Here is a 7,205-nt window from a genome sequence, read left to right on the forward strand (position 1 = left end):
TCCATTTTTCTTTACAGTCTATGGAGCCAATATACAAACTGATCCATAAAAGAAAGTGAAAGTTAAAAATTGCACTCGAAGCATTGGACTCTAAGTGACCCAGTAACAGCCTGTCTGCGTATCGTTCAAATGGAGACAAGTCCCGGTAAACACGCGGTGACCCGAGTGAAGGAATAACAATTCGGGGGCCACAAATAGGCGACCCGCGGGCCGGGCCTCTGCTCTAAAGTGTTTATTCAAATCTTGAATTTCGTTAACGTAAAGCTCAGAAAAAAAGCTAGTTCTCACATTTGAAAAGCCAACTCTGGAGAATTCTTTCAACTATTTTTCCATCTTGGCTGAAGGTTCTTCTTGAGGTAACCTACCCTGGCTCAGGTGCACAATAAAAGAAGCCTCATGAATTGAATTAGCTAGGTGAGAAAAGCCCAAAAAAGTGTCAAGAAAACCTAATAAAAGGTGATCCCCCCCCCCCTCCCTTCTTCATACCACCAAAAGTCATCATGAATTACTTGCCAGATCTGCCACCAGTTTGCAACCCTGGCAATTTTGAACTGTCACCCCCTCTGACATAGGCGCCACACATGTGCTGGTGGCTCAAGTTCATAATAATCAGACACATGAATATGGAACACGCACATTTACAACTTGTGTAGTTCCATGTGCCTGCTGCCTGCTTCATAAATACATGCAGAGGAGTATCTGTGTGGGAACGTGACATTTTCCTCCCTGAACCCCTGTGACACCTAAGCACGGGTGGGTGGTGTAAAGGGGGGTTGGATTATAAATCTATGGGCCTGACACACACACACACACACACACACACACACACACACACACACACACCTACACACACACACACACACACACACACACACACACACACACACACATACAAACGGGCAGACTCATGCTGAAGCTCACCAGCAAGCTCCCCGTACCTTCAGAGCCCTCCACCTGGATGTTATTGCAGCCCGTGGCACCCTGCTCCACCTCTCTAATGAGCCCGCCTCAACTCTGTCAAAGTCATCTGATGACACTGATGTGAGAAGATTGATATTCACGCTTGACTCGCCGTCCTCTCCACTTCACTGCTGTGTTTACCTCCCCACACAATTAGTATCTGGAGAAGACAGACAGACAATAGAAGGAGAGAGAAGAATGGAGTCAGACTCTGCAGTGTGTTTTCGTGCGACTACATTAGCCCCAATTGTTTATAAAGATGGGAGATGTCTTTCAGCGTGGCTTGAAGGTGGCTTTCTTTATAACAGAGCCATTATTGGCTCATTTAATCCCCATAATGCTGCTTTACCTCTCTGAATGTCAGTAACTTCGAATAACAAAAGCGGGATTGGCTTAAGTAAAATGCATATTTCAACAGTTTTGGTTCGAATTTGCATCGAGGACGTGCCTCTGTTTGGCGTTTCATGATGCACTTATGAATGAACCCACGAAGCAAACTCCCCGAGTGTGATGGAGCAGGTCCAACTCCTGCCCACACAGCGCTGTTTACATTTCTACCCTTCCATCTCTGTTAGCTAACTTTCATCTGAATCTTAGCATACAAACAAATAAAACACTTAAGAGAAGAGAATTGTCTGCCCACTCTCTGTGAAAAAAAGAGAGAATGGAAGGTGTTGGGGGGGCAGTGATTGGCATGAGCAGACTTTCAGCTGAGCGCGAGGAGAGAGAGAAAGGCGCCAAACCAGCAGCCATGTCTTCAGACTGATTTAGCATTAATTGACATTCTCTCTAATCGGTGCATTCGCCATTTGAACACAGTGATGAAAACGGTTTATATGCTGAATACTGATGCCTAGCTGAGTGGGGGGAATGAGTGGAGCTGAGCTGATATGGCAGGTGGACACTCAGGTGCGAAGGGGCTGTGATCGATGTCGTGGTAGAACAGGGGGAAGGTTTATATGGAAACACAGCGCCCCCCTGTGGACAGACTGAGAACGACTGCTCCTTTGTGTTACACTGAGAGCATACCTAAGCTTTATGTCAGCTTATGAGGGAGGGACTCTAGCTGATTTTAACTACTTTATTCTTCTATTCTCCTACATTTCAGAGAAAATATCTGTGTTATTACATTATTATAACTGATGCTGTTTATAGGAGCTCCTGCTAACACATCAGATAAGTACGGTGGCCCTGAAGGACAAAACTAATTTACAAAAGATGAAACACTTTTACAAAGTTGGAGACAAATTTACATTTTGGAAAACATTTTTACATTTTATAAAACAAAATAACATCAGCAAAACACTTTTACCAAGAACAAAACAAGTTAACATTTAATACAACACATTTACAAAATCAAAAAAACACTTTTACAAGCAGTGAGACACTTTTACAAATGATGGAACACTTTTATTTTTGAAACAAATTTACATTTATTTTTAAGGGAATGTACCAAATACCGGAAGTGATCCGGGAGTGATCGAGTGATGGGTCATTTAGTTCAGTGATTTTCAACCACTGTGCCGTGGCACACTAGTGTGCCGTGACAGATTGTCAGGCGTGCCGTGGGACATTATCAAATTTCACATAATTATTTCAATTATACAATTAAAAAGGCAACTTTTATGAGAAAAAGAAATGGTGTCTGCGAGAGCTCTCAAAGCTAGCTACTGAGTAGCTGAACTCGTAGCCAAATAAAAAAAGCCACACACTGTGGCAGAGCAGTAATATTACCTGCAAAAGCCATTGTAAATGAGATGCTTCGTCCTGACACAGTTCCAGAAGTAGCCAAAGTCCCTCTCTCAGATAAATAGAATCATATATTGCGAGACTAAATGTGTCATTTTGTAAAACTTTTGGTTGGTGGTGTGACTCAGGATTTATTTTAATGCATGAAATGTTCCTTGGCTCAAAAAAAGTTGAAAAACACTGATTTAGTTTGTTTGGATAGAGAGAAACCAAATGGAGCGAGTTTACACAACGTGGATCCGTTTGGTACTGGATTGGTACCAGTACTCCGTATGGTACTGGATCACTTCCGGTTCTCTGTTTGGTACCGGATCACTTCCGGTACTCTGTTTGGTACCGGATCACTTCCTGGGTTTGGTACATTCCCTTTCCTTTAAACCTGAATGTAAATTTGTTTCAGGAATTGTAAAAGTGTTCCATTGTTTGTAAAATTATCTCACCATTTGTAAAAGTGTTTTTTTGATTTAGTAAATTTGTTGTCTTAAATGTTAACTTGTTTTGTTCTTGGTATAAATGTTTTACTAATGTAATTTTGTTTTTATAAAATGTAAAAATGTTTTCCAAAATGTAAATTTGTCTCCAACTTTTTAAAAGTGTTTCATATTTTGTAAATTTGTTTTGTCCTTCAGGGCCACCATACGTATCTGATGTGTTAGCAGGAGCTCCTGTGAACAGCATTAGTTATAATAATGTAAAAATAGAGATATTTTCTCTGAAATGTAGGAGAATAGAACAACAAAGTAGTTAAAAACAGCTAGAGTCCCTCCCTTAAATGTTTTCCAAAATGCAAATGTATCTCCAACTTTGTAAAAGTGTTTCATCTTTTGTAAATTTGTTTTGTCCTTCAGGGTCACAGTAGATAAGAGATTTTCACCTGAGACTCGTCTTGATCTTAAAAAATATATAATTCCAGAAACATAAAATTTACTTTTATATGACAAAAGAACAAGAATTACATAAATGTATACCAAAAAAAATGCAAACTTGTAGAGCTAAATATTGTATCATCTTCTTCCCACCCCCATAATCTCACAAGCTTTTCAACCCAAGATTTACTCAGTGGAGGTTTAACTGGTGCTGAGTCATGGCAGCCATTTCTCTTCATGGGTAGGCCTACTGCAGCTTTTAAAACTTTTATTGCATTCACCTATAATACTTGTACCTTTACTTTAGGCCTGTGGATTTTATAAGAGGAAATGATTATATTATGATCATTTCAGATTGTCATATAGATAGTTGAAAAAGTTAAAATCCACAGGTGTAATAAGTTCCTGATCTTTCCCGGCTCCAGGTTTTTCTATAGTGACAGCCAGCGATTAAATGTCTCCTGAAAAGCAGTCAGAAAAATGTAGCTGAATCGAAGAAGGGGAGCTGTTACGATCTCATTAATACAGCTCCTGAGGGTGTACACTTTTTAAACTCTAAATCGCGGCTTAAAGTAGACATGAATTTTTCTACCAGAGCCAAATTTAGAAACTCTGAATACAATACAAAGAGGAAGCATAAAAAATAATCACAGAATTTCCTAGCTGTAAAAAATGTAAGTGAGCTGAAAAGCTGCACAGCTTGAAGAGTGTGTTTTGACACTAGAAAAGCTCCACATACAGCATAAAACTGGGTGTGATCGCTCAATTATTCACACTTACAGGATACAGCTCATGGACATGAGAGGGTTTCTCAATTTGTCTCCTGGCAGAACTCAAACTCTAAATGCTTAATTGACAAAGTGCACAGTATACCAAAATGAGCTAAAAGTAAGGCTTTTCTAAGATTTTAAAATATTAGAGGCAGTAGGCGTAGCTGAGCCTGGTATACGCAGAAGTACACAGTGGTTGATTCAGAGGGAGAACAAATAAAGCTGTGTGCCTGAAGAAGAAGTAGATGAATGCTTGACAGCTGCTTTACCCTTGTTCTGAACCTTGTGACCTGACATCAAGGCTTTATTGAGAGAGCAGTGCTAACACGTGAGCTGAAAGGGTTCTCAGAAAAACAAGTTCATATTTTCTTTAAAAGTTTCTTTTACAATAGACAACAGCATACAACTTCAAGACTCCAAACTGGAATATATTACAAGGCAAATCTTCAAGTTGTAGACACAAAACAATCAAGGAGTCAGAGTGAAGCTTGTATGTCAGTAAAAGAGGGTAAACATTGGTTTACCTTGAGCTGAAATGCTGACCTGACATTATTACAGCTGTGTAGATTCTTTTAGTTGGATGCCAGACTTGAGAGGGTCTTGAGGAGGTTTTTTATATTTTTTCAAATGTTCTTTTCTTTTTTTTTTTACTATTATTTTATTATTGTAAGAACTAATATATTTATTATTATTATTATTTGTTAATTGCATGCCAGACTTGTTTACAGTCCAAATTTGGAGGGACTTGTTTTTTTTTCTGTTATTATTATTGTTTTATTTTTCACAATTTTTTTTGTGTACAAATATTATAAAAAAAAAATTGTAAAATTTGTGTTATTATGATTTTTTGATTGCATGCCAGACTTGTTTGCTGTCCAAATCTGGAGGGGCTTGGGGAGTTTTTTTATTATTTTATTTTTCACTATTTTTTTTATTTTTTATTTTTTACAATTATTTTTTTTTAAAGTTGGAAGTTGCCCACAAGACTTGTTTGCTGTTTGAACTGGGAGGGTCTTGGGGAGGTTTTTTATTTTTATTCTATATTAATGTTTTACTATTATCTTATTCTTTTTTTAAAGATATGTTCTTTGAGCATTTTTGTCCTTATCGCATTGTACAGCTGAAGAGAGACAGGAAATGTGGGGAGTATAGAGCTGGGGAGGACATGCAGTAAATGGTCGAGGCTGGAATCAAGCCTGCGACCTCTGCAATGAGAACTCTAGCCTCTGTATATGGGGCGCACACTTAGACCGCTAGGCAAACGGCGTCCCTATTATCTTATTTTCTAACTATTATTAATTTTATATATTACCATTATTATCATTTCTTTTTACTATTCATATTATTTCTAAGCCATATCATTGCTTGTTATCTACTTTCCTGTTTAATTTGGTTTACATTCCTTTTTTCCCTCTGTTAAATGTATTGGTTTCTTGTGCCTGTATTATATATTTTTGTTGGATCCCCGAAAACAAGATGATTCATCTCAAGGGCTTATTCCTAATAAAGGATTTCAAATTGAGTTGTACTATTACTCTCATAGACTTACATTAAAACTGTAATCTTCAAAAACTCGTTAAAAACTTGCCGAGTACACTTCAATACACAGCAGAAAGCGATGGCAAACATCTGCTCAATGAGCTTACACAATTTCAGATTTGTTTTATTAATCTTTCTCACAAATTGTTTGGAACTAATGTGATGAGTCAAAAGTGGCAGAATATAAATGATTACAAGCAGAAACCGCGGTGAGGAAAGGCGGCCCGTTGCCAGCTCAAACGCAGAGCGCTGCCCTGATCATAAATGAGAAAGTGCAGCGCGCTGTCCCAGTTCATAACCTCACCCTCTCCAACGCTTCCATAATGTAGCTGGCAACCTATAGGACACGATTTGCAATTTAAGTGGATGATCATCTGTTGAGTGGATGAGCAGTATACAGAGCCATATGGCAAGTTTTAGGTTGAATTAGTGTCTGCCTCTACTGACCATGTGTGAGGTACACATCTTCTACATGACACAGAGGGAATCAGAGTCCCTCTTCACTGCCAGATAAGATAGAAAATGTATATTTTAAAATTTTGACTTTCCTGGTGATTTTATTTGTAAGATTTTTTTGCAACACTTTAGGTGCATTTCGACCAAGAGTTCCAGGGTCTTTTAGCCCCCAGGGGGGGTAGTGCTTTTCAAAGGTCCTGGGACTTTCGGTTGAACGTAACGGTGTTTGTGGAGTTTACACAGTTGTTGAAACACAGAAGGAGTTCCTGAGAATGCAGACTGGTTTAGTTTTTTATTAACATTTCAAAATATTATTTAATATAATTTTTTTTCTTCATATGTCACTGGCCTGATTTGCACAATCTACCCGGGACTTCAGCCTGCGGTCGAAACACAGACAACAATGGGGGCACAGGAACCTTTTAGTTCCGGGGAAAGTAGTTCTGGGGGGATAAAAGACCCCACAACTCTTGGTCGAAATGAGCCTATTGTGCAAAAAAAATGATATATTAAATAATATTTTGAAATCTTAATAAGAAACTAAACTAGTATGCATTCCCAGCATCCCCCTCTGTGTCTCAACAACTGTGTAAACTCTACAAACATCGTTACGTTCAACCGAAAGTCCCAGGACATTTGACAAGTAATACCCCCCTAGCAGGGGCTTTTCAGGGGGGAGATTATCCACCCCTGAACTAAATTTAGACCCTTGTTCCTCCAGTCGAAAAGCACTTAGTTCAGGGGTAAAGTCCCTAGTTCCGGGGTAAAGTTCCTGGTGTGGAAAAACGCCTTTTAAAAGGTGTCTGATTCATGACGTTCCGCGGTAAAGAGGGGCTTTGAAGAAGAAACAAAGCTTCTCAAGTAA

Source organism: Notolabrus celidotus, chromosome 21 (genome assembly GCF_009762535.1).
Source record: "Notolabrus celidotus isolate fNotCel1 chromosome 21, fNotCel1.pri, whole genome shotgun sequence".
NCBI classification, from domain to species: Eukaryota; Metazoa; Chordata; class Actinopteri; order Labriformes; family Labridae; genus Notolabrus; species Notolabrus celidotus.